The sequence below is a fragment of the Piliocolobus tephrosceles genome, unplaced genomic scaffold (assembly GCF_002776525.5).
Source record: "Piliocolobus tephrosceles isolate RC106 unplaced genomic scaffold, ASM277652v3 unscaffolded_17847, whole genome shotgun sequence".
Taxonomy (NCBI): Eukaryota; Metazoa; Chordata; class Mammalia; order Primates; family Cercopithecidae; genus Piliocolobus; species Piliocolobus tephrosceles.
In genome coordinates this window covers 1-10,540 of record NW_022299695.1, presented here as the reverse complement: position 1 = coordinate 10,540, position 10,540 = coordinate 1, and the positions used below count along the sequence as shown (strand labels likewise).

The 10,540-nt window shown below is 40.2% G+C and overlaps 1 long non-coding RNA gene across 1 annotated transcript; it reads left to right on the top strand.

Annotated features, from left to right (window-relative positions):
* The first annotated feature begins 526 nt into the window (after positions 1 to 526).
* LOC113220967 lies at positions 527 to 10,388 on the top strand. The gene is made up of 3 exons (XR_003307584.1): positions 527 to 609; positions 3,280 to 3,386; positions 9,580 to 10,388. It is a non-coding gene; the product is annotated as an uncharacterized LOC113220967 (long non-coding RNA).
* Positions 10,389 to 10,540: the final 152 nt, after the last annotated feature.

Here is a 10,540-nt window from a genome sequence, read left to right as displayed (position 1 = left end):
GCTTCGGCCTCCCAAAGTGCTGGGATTACAGGTGTAAACCACTGCATCTGGCCTTCTATTTCTCTTTTATAAGAGCTAGATGCATAGCCGCACTTCCCTTCAAAGGCATCTACACAGTACGCATCTGTGTGCTGAGTATCTGTGACCCTTTCTGTCTCCACATCCAAGATAAATGGAGTGGAACCTTACACCATTGCTATTAGTATTGTATCAGCTCTCTTTTATTATTCTTGGTTTTCCTATTCTGTAAAAGAAATCCATACTGTTAATTAATGTGTTAAATTAAGGAGTAGGGAATTGCCTCTTGATTTACCTTTATCTTCAATAGGTTTCTTTTTACCTAAAGAGAAGTTATTTCTGATGCTGCCTTATATCTTTTATGAATCCATATGAAAAGAAAGTCGAACATCTTATATGGCATTTCATCTCATTGGACTTTTTCTACCAGTGAACAAGAACTTCAGTTACTGAATAACTTTAAACATCCTTGATATCTGCCTGCATTTTTACCTTAATTTTACAATATATTTTTCAGGTTTTCAATTCAAAAACAGCTGAACTACTTAGTCATCATCAAGTGGAAATAAAACAAGAGTTCCCAAGAGAAGGGTATGTTTCCTAATTCGATATGTAAAGACACATTATGTTTGTTAGTCCATCTCACCTGACTTGCCCTGTGGATTTGTAAAGTAAACTTGGTCAGACCTCCTCCTGAAAAGATTTGAGAGGTTGTTACTAGTCAAGAAAATATGCAATAACTTGGTATGTCTTACGTGTCAGGAATTGATGGCTTAGGAATTCAGTTACCGCCAAGGAATGAATAATAATAATAAAGCAAAAGAGTATTAAATATCAGAAATTTTACATTAACTTTGAAGTCATTGAGTTCTGTGTTCCTATTATTGCACAAATGCTGCTTTGCTGATTTGAGTGTCAGGTTTGTTTTATAATAAAGGTATCTTTTTAAAAAAGTATTCACATATGTTAATATCTAATACTAAAATCACATTTTTGGGAATAGTATTCATATGTAGTAATTGTAATTAAATATAATATTAAGTATATTATTTAAAATTTAATGATGTTTATGATATAACCACTTTGAAAAACTGTGTTGCAGTTTATTGCAAAGCTAACCATACACCTGCAGCATTTCACTCTTAGGAATTTACCCAAGAGGAATAAAAGCATATGCCCATCGAAAGACTTGCACATGAATGTTTATAGCTACTTTATTAAAAGTAGCCCCAAAAGCCAGTCGCGGTGGCTCATGCCTGTAATCCCAGCACTTTGGGAGGCCGAGGTGGGCAGATCATGAGGTCAGGAGATCGAGACCATCCTGGGGAACACTGTGAAACCCCGTCTGTACTAAAAATACAAAAAAAATTAGCTGGGCGTGGTGGCGGGTACCTATAGTCTCAGCTACTCGGGAGGCTGAGGCAGGAGAATGGCATGAACCTGGGAGGTGGAGCTTGCAGTGAGCAGAGATCGCGCCACTGCACTCCAGTCTGGGAGACAGCGAGACTCCGTCTCAAAAAAGTAGCCCCAACTGACGAGAGAATGTCACTGGAATTATGGAAAATGAAAAAGTTGGATACAAAAGAGTATATACTGCATGACTCCATTGATCTGAAATTTTATAATAGTCTAAACTAATCTAGGATGATAGGAATCAGAAAAGTGGTTGTCTGTGAGGTGTGTCATTCACTTGAAAGGAGCATGAAAGAACTTTCTGAGATGCTGGAAGTATTTTGTATCTTGACTGGGGTGTTGGTTAGATGTGTATTTCCACTTGTCAAAACTCAGCAAATTGTGCGCTTTAGATCTGTGCATTTTACTGTAAAGTTTACCTCAATTTAAGAAAGAGAAAAAAATGGATGTGTTTCCAAATTGTATTGTCTTCTTCACATGAAAAAAATGTTCTATTTTTTTAGAGTTCCTTTGTTTAATAATAAAAGTTATTGATACGTTAGCAGCATTAGCATGACTGTCCACAAGACTGAGCCCAGTGCAATTTGTAAAGAAGATACCTGAGTCTTGGCTAGATGAAAATTATAAATACACATGGGTTTTTAAAAATAAATTAGAGACGGCCAAGTGCGGTTGCTCATGCCTGTAATCCCAGCACTTTGGGAGGCTGAGGCAGGTGGATCACAAGGTCAGGAGATCGAGACCATCCTGGCTAACACGGTGAAACCCCGTCTCTACTAAAAATACAAAAAATTAGCTGGGCGTGGTGGCGGGCGCCTGTAGTCCCAGCTACTCGGGAGGCTGAGGCAGGAGAATGGCATGAACCCGGGAGGCGGAGCTTGCAATGAGCCGAGATTGCACTACTGCACTCCAGCCTGGGCGACAGAGCGAGACTCTGTCTCAAAAATAAATACATACATACATACATACATACATACATACATACATACATACATAAATAAATAAAATAAAAATAATAAAATAAGTTAGAGACAGAATTCAAAGCCCAGGAAAGGAAAGAATTTAGTTAGGCCTGAGAAAGGCAGAGAAGAAAGGCAGTTGGAATTCCCTTGCTATTTCTGGATCCTATGGTAGAATCATTTTAGGTTGTATCATTTCTACTTTTGAACTTCCTCAAATTACCATATTTCTCCTAGGCTTCTCCCCCTTCTCATTTACTATTAGCCTTTCATCCTTCTGAGGCCCTGGTACTTTACCAAAATTGTACTGAGATTGGGTCTAAGAACTTGGACCAATCACTTATCTACATGAAATGGTTAAAAGGAGTTTTAAATTTCTCCCTAAATTCCAACAAAACATCTTGGGGAAAAAAGTAGCAGAAAAGAATAGTATACTTATTTGACTTTTCAGAATTCCTTTTGCTTCCAATATATCATTCTCAATAATAATAAATATATTTCTGTCTACTTAGAAATAACCAGTGATTAGTGAAACATGCAGATAATTTATCAAAATTAGTTGAATCTGCAGGATATAAAGAAGGGGAACTAATTTCTTATTGGACTTGGAAAAATAATTTAAAATAGGTAGATATTTGCTGTTTGTGGCCTGCTATTAGTGGCCTCCTTGAAAATGATTGATTACTATGTGGAGAATATTAAAATTGTAAGGAAATAGGCTTTTATTGAAATCGTTTCTTTAAAATGTGGAATGTAATTTGCTTTGCTTAATCTGATTTTCTTTAATGTATGCACCAGCCATACCCTCATAAGTTAACTTTTCTATAGAAAAAAGTTATATTTGTGTTGTTTTCTTACTGACTAACCAAATGCCTTCTTTTGTTCAAAGATGGGTGGAACAGGACCCTAAAGAAATTCTACATTCTGTCTATGAGTGTATAGAGAAAACATGTGAGAAACTTGGACAGCTCAATATTGATATTTCCAACATAAAAGGTATTTTAATAGAATATTTTACCCACATAATAAGACTCTCTCAATCAAATTCATTAATTTATTCTTTCAGCTTATAATTGAGTGTCTATGCAGTGCCAAGCATTTCTGTAAGAACTTGAGGATACAACACTAAACAGGAAGGTTCAAGTTCTTGTCCTCATGGAGCTTTTATTTGGATGGGGGCAAGATAATAAGAGCAGACAAATATAATTTCAAATACTAAAAAGTTCCATCCAAAAAATAAAAACCAAGTGGTATGGTATGTTGTGCCTAGAAGGGCTTGCTTTAGATTAGGTGGCCAGGAAAAGCCTTTCTGAGGATGTGACACTTTTGCTGAGCTCTCAAAGGGCAAAAGGGGTCAGCCATGTGTCTAGAAGAGTGTTTGAGGGAAAGGATGCAGCACGTACAAAGGCCCTGAAGTGGGAATAAGCCTGGGACATTTCCGGGTCAGAAAGAAGGCCAGCATGTCAAAAGAAGACTAAAAGTGTTGAACAGTGAGAGTGGGTAGGGGGTTTCCGTAGGAGATCAAATTGTGGAAGTGGGTCAGGCTTCATCAGCCATATTTAGGATTTTGGATGTTATTTTTAGTATCATAGGGAGCCATGAGAAAGTTTAAGCAAGGCGGCAACGGATGATTTGCAGTTTCAAGGCAACTTTCTGACTGCTGTGTGGAGAGTAGATGGTAAAGGCAAAAGTGTGGACACAGGGAGACCAGTGCGGAGGCTGCTATGGAAGTCCTGAGAGAGGTTGGTGGCTTGACCAATAATGGTAGCAGTGGAGGTGGAGAGAAAGGGTCATAATTTGCTGATAGACTGGATGTTGTGGCAGCAGAGAGAGTAGTGGGGTTGAGGAAAGAGATTGGTCAAAGGTGATGCTTGCATTTTTGCCAGATCTCCTGGATAGATGAGGATGCCTTTTGAAGGAGAGAAAGACTAGAGGAAGGAGTAGGTTGTGGGGAAGGGGTATTTGGAATCCAAACTCTTCACTTATAAAATTTCCCTGAAATAATTGCTTGAGAGTGTTAGATTGTTATGAATTTCTCTGTGAAGTCCTAGTAGTTTTTTTTTTTTTTTTTGAGACAGAGTCTCAATCTTGTCACCCAGGCTGGAGTGCAGTGACACGATCTCGGCTCACTGCAACTTCCACCTTCCAGGTTCAAGCAGTTCTCCTGCCTCAGCCTCTTGAGTAGCTGAGATTACAGGCGCACACCACCATGCCCAGCTAATTTTTTTTTTTTGTATTTTTAGTAGAGACAGGGTTTCACCATGCTGGCCAGGCTGGTCTCGAACTCCTGACCTCGTGACCCGCCCGCCTCAGCCTCCCAAAGTGTTGGGATTACAGGCATGAGCCACCGCGCCTGGTGAAGTCCTAGTAGTTTTAACTGAATATCTACATTTGACTTTTCATCATTCATGTAGGGAAAAAAAAATCCAGCCACCCAAGATTGATGTAATAGCATAAAAGGTGGAAGCATAATGTGGAAGTTTGCTGTCTACTTTTTAGCCTCAAATTTTCAAGTTCACCATCCAAGGGCTCTTTTCTTCCTCCTTCGGTAGTTTGACTATAGATAGAGAGATCATCAGTTGGTGGTGGTGGCTTGATTGCCATCATCTTGGCTTTGATACCATCACTCCTGAGCCTTTCCCCTGTTTGTATAAATTCAAACTCACTTAAAAAAAAAAGACTACAAATCTGTAGAGTGCCTACTATGTGCCAGATGTGCTAAGGATACAATGGAGCTAATGCTTAAGTGCAGACAACATGTTAATCTGATAATCACAAATAAATGGAAATGCATAAAATAATAGAGTTATTTCTGTTGCAGATCTTTTAAAGTATAATCTGATATTTTATTAACAACTTTTAATATCATGCACATATTAATCCTATCCTCCTTTTATCCCTACATCTAAGTGGAAGGGCTTCAACTTATTTTAGGGTTGCAGTCCTGAACTTTATGTGAATTGTGCATTAGTGATTGTTGTTGATCATTTCCTTGAGCTGTTCTTGCAGTTCTCACAGTCTAAACAGTGGGAACAAATAATAGGCAATCAGTAGCACACTCTTGTCAAAATTACCAAAGACATAGGTAATCTAGGCAGCTTAAAGCCATGTTTAGAATGTAGAGTCCAGGGTGATTGACCATGGCTTTGACATCATTCTACCTCCCTTACAGGTAAGGTAGGCTGTGATGTGTTGGCTTTCTGGACCCACTTGGGTGCTATACCTTTTTCTCTTGTTTTTATGGTTTCTGTGATGATGACACACAACTCCTGCCCAAGTGACTTGTCTTCCACTTGCACTACTTGGTCTAAGAATTGAACAGGCAACTTCTCTATACTCCTCTGTTTCTGGCCAGTGTGAAGTCCACATCTGAGCCAAAGTGACCCAGCACTTCCATCTGTACAACTACCATCCTCTGGCCACAGAAGAGAACATCCCACAAGCTCTTACCTACCAGGCCAGTTGTACTATTATTTTTTCCCAGAAAATTTATCCAATTGGCATTGCCAAGGGCCAAGCTTTTGCTTGCCTGTATAGAACTCTAGATCACAAACTGTTAAAGCTGTAAAGGAGGCCGGGTGCAGTGGCTCATGCCTGTAATCCCAGAACTTTGGGAGGCCGAGGTGGGTGGATCACGAGATCAGGAGTTTGAGACCAGCCTGGTCAACATGGTGAAACCCCGTCTCTACTGAAAATACAAAAATTAGCCAGGCGTGGTGGTGGGTGCCTGTAATCCCAGCTACTTGGGAGATTGAGGCAGGAGAATCGCTTGAACCTGGGAGGCAGAGGTTGTGGTGAGCTGAGATTGTCCCACTATACTCCAGCCTGGGCAACAGAGCAAGACTTTGTCTCAAAAAAAAACAAAACAAACAAAAAAGGCTGGGCACACAGTGGCTCACGCGTGTAATACCAGCACGTCGGGAGGTCGAGGCAGGCGGATCACCTGAGGTCAGGAGTTCTTGACCAGCCTGGCCAACATGGTGATACCCTGTCTCTACTAAAAATACAAAAAATTAGCCGGGCGTGGTGGCAGATACCTGTAATCCCAGCTACTAGGGAGGCTGAGGCAGGAGAATCTCTTGAACCTGGGAGGTGAAGGTTGAAGTGAGCCGAGATGGCGCCATTGCACTCCAGCTCGGGCAACAAGAGTGAAACTCCAACTCAAAAAAAAAAAAAAAAAAAAAAAAGGGAAAAACTGTAAAGGATCTTCAGTCAACTAGACCAGCTCCCTCTATCTGCAAATTAGGGAAGGGGACTTACTGCAGATTATGTAGCTTTTTAATGGTGGATTAGGATTAAAGCACAGCTCTCCTGACTTCTAGACCAGTGTTCTTTATCCTGAGCCACACTGATGATAATCTCACAAACCACTTCTGTTTTTATTTCTGGTGTGGCAAGTAAATTAACTTTGCCAACTGAAGAGTGATATCATTTATAGTCTTACCTGATGGTCATTAAGGGTTCTTCATGTCTGGTATTTCCTTGGCAAATTTCCATTTCATTGATTTTGTTGTCCTTATCTGACAAAAGGTTTGTTGATTTCAGGTCACTAGGAGCAGTGCCTCCAAAATTAAAATTAACTCTCCAACTGAGCAGCACACACTAGCCCAAGGCAATTAGACTGCTTCTTTCCTTCTAGGGGTAGAGTCAGCTCTGTTTGCCTGTCACTGGGCTCAAGGAATTATGCAGTATAAAGAGTTACAGTAGCAATTACAAAATATAAAGATTTACGGCTGGGCATGGTGGCTCACGCCTGTAATCCCAGCACTTTGGGAGGCCGAGGTGGGCGGATCACCTGAGGTCAGGAGTTCGAGACCAGCCTGATCAACTTGGAGAAACCCGTCTCTACTAAAAATACAAAATTATCTGGGCGTGGTGGCTCATGTCTGTAATCTCAGCTACTCGGGAGGCTGAAGCAGGAAAATCGCTTGAACCCAGGAGGCAGAGGTTGCGGTGAGCCGAGATCACACCCAGCTAAGATCGCTCCATTGTACTCCAGCCTAGGCAACAAGAGCGAAATGCTGTCTCAAAAAAAAAAAAAAAAAAAAAAAAAACCAGTTACATATTCATTCATGTGATAGAACCAAAACATAACATAAACTGTTTCAAAATTGGGAGCATAAAATTCTCAGAGATTAGATTATCTTGTATCTAAAACAATTATTTCCCTGATAGAGAAAAGGGAAACCCACACATCCATTCCTCCACTGCCTTGCCCTACCCAACATATTCACACACATTTCTATCACCTCTTAGACTCATACTCTCAGGGGCCTCTCAGGGGTTTCAGGAAGGCACCTCGTTCTCCAAAATGTTTCCAGCAGCAGCCACATCTCATTTGCAATTTTTCTAACTCACCTCAAGTACACATTGCAGAGCCTGTTTTGAAAAGCTTTATCAGGCCGGGCGTGGTGGCTCACGCCTGTAATCCCAGCACTTTGGGAGACTGAGGCAAGCAGATCACCTGAGGTCTGGAGTTCAAGGCCAGCCTGACCAACATGGAGAAACCCTGTCTCTACTAAAAAATACAAAATTAGCCGGGCATGGTGGCGCATGCCTGTAATTTCAGCTACTTGGGAGGCTGAGGCAGAAGAATCTCTTGAACCGGGGAGGCAGAGGTCGCGGTGAGCTGAGATCATGCCACTGCACTCCAGCCCGGGCAACAACAGCAAAACTCTGTCTCAAAAACAAAAAGAAAAGAAAAGAAAAGCCTTATCTCTCTTCCCATATGGTATTACTTTTTGTAGCCAGAGAACCTTCCTCTGAAACTCTTATTTTCTGTGTGTTTTTAGTTTTCTCCCAAAAAATGTGTTATAATTATACATTATGATTTGAATTTTAAAAAAGGATGCATCTCATCCATAATTCTACAAAGACAACAATTATTAACATCCTGGAGTATTTTCAAAGGCTCTTTTTTCTAAGGTATATTTTCTTAACTGCGATTATAACTTCACACGTAATTTTAAGAAAAATTAACCAGAGATTTTGAGTGTAGATTTTAACTAGTTTAATTTTACTACTAACATTCAGTGTAGAGAAAAGCGCCCCCAAAGAGAATATGTGGGTAAAGTATGAAGCTGGTAAATGCAAGAGTAATACAATATATGATAATGATTATGATATCTGTAAATGAAAGACTTTGAGGCCTGGAAATACATGTTTTATGCATGTGACTTTCATATTATCTTAAATGGTGCACATGAGGAGGAGTGGAGAATTATAAAACCTGAATGTGTTATTCTAAGAAAGAAGGAATTAAAATTAGGAACCATTAGGAATGGCACATGTGCTGAGATTAGCAGTCGGAAACGTTTTCTTTAAAAAACGTAGAGGATTTTAGGGTAGGAATGACAAGACACTGGAACATTGAAAAAGTTCAGAGATAAGTTCACACATAAGACTTGTGTGCCCTGGGGAGAAATGGGTAATAAAGACGTGTTTGTGGCCGGCAGAGAATCCTGGGAAGCTGTTTCACTGGACTTTGTCTGCAAGCAAAGCAATTTTACTTGGCATGAAGGAATCCAATTAAGATAGAAGAGAAAAAAGGAATGCCCAGGGAGGAACCCGTGACCGAAGAATCAGATTGAAATAGCTCTAGATTAGATTCTGAAGAAAAGTTAGAGTGACCCAGTAAAGATGGGTATCATGAGAGGCGTAGAATAGTTACTCAAGGATTGTGAGTAAGAAAGCAGCCAGCTTATTGATGGTAAAATTAACATAGTGAGGAGGAATAGGAGATTTTAGTTGACCATGAGTTCATTTTGATCCCATGTTGTAAAGTTGTCACACACACAAAAAAATCACATTCACAGTATGTGCCCATAGAGCTGCTGCAGAATTCCTTTATTTGCCCTGCTTAGCTCAGTCCCATTCTCTGAAACTGTTACTCTGCTCTCTTCTCAATAATGATGACCAAGGCAGCAGCAGTAGGTAACATTTATTGAGTGCTTACTGTGTACCAGGCATCTGTTTTAATATACATTGACACCTCACTGTAACCCTGATTCCTCACTGTAACCCTGTAAAGTTGGAACTATTATTCTCCCCATTTTTCACAAGACACAAAACTGAGACCCAGAGTCACACTGCTAGGAAGCACAGGCATTGGAATTTGAATCCCGGCTATCTGGCCTCAGAGCCTGAGCTCTACTGAATGGTACCCCAAACTCTTGCCCTGTTTTGGCAGATAACCTTACCTCCTGCTTCACGGAGAAAGTTGAGGCTCTGCGGCCTTAAATCCTCACCTTCCTGTTCCTGTGCTTTATATCTGGATCTCCTGCCAACTTTCCTTCATCACAAGCACAGCAATAGCCTTCTGCCCTACTTGGAGCTCCTCCCTCCACTTGTGCTGGTAATCCATCCTCTCCTGTCACTACATCAGTCAGAACCAAGTCCCCATTGATTCCCAGCCCCATCCATCCCCTCATTCTCCTTTCTGTTTATTTACTTTTATAAACATTTTTGTCTTACCCAGAATCTCTTCCCTGTACCCTATGCCTCTAAATTTCTTTGGAGTAGAATCTCAATCATCTTTGTATCTCTAGAAAAGATTTAAAATATATATATAAACTTTTATTTTCAATACAGAGGGTACATGTGCAGGTTTGTTATGTAAGTATATTGCATGATGCTGAGTGCTGAGGTTTGGAGTACAGATCCCGTGACCCAGTTAGTGAGCATACCACCCAATAGGTAGTTTTAGAAAAGATATTAAATAAAGTAAGTCAATCTGCATTGGATAAATAGTATTAGAACAAGGGAGCTGATGGTTCCCCCTCAGCTCTGTGCTGGTCAGAACATTCCTAGAGTATTGTGATTTATTCTGGGCGTACAATTTGAGTGATGTGGACATATACTTGCATGTTGCTAGGCGTGGTGATAAAGGGACTTTAAACCATGCCGTGTTTAGGCAGGGTCAGCTGAAGGAAATTGGATTGTTTAGCCTACATAGCAGAAGACTTGAGGTACAAAAGAGCTGCTTCAAGTTTTTGAAAGACTGGCATGTAGAAGGATTACCCTTATTCTATGTATCTCCAAAGAATATGACTAAGATCGGGAGGTGGAAGCTACACAGAAAATGATTTTTTTATTTTTTTTTTATTTTATTTATTTATTTATTTATTTTTTGAGGCGGAGTCTCGCTCTGT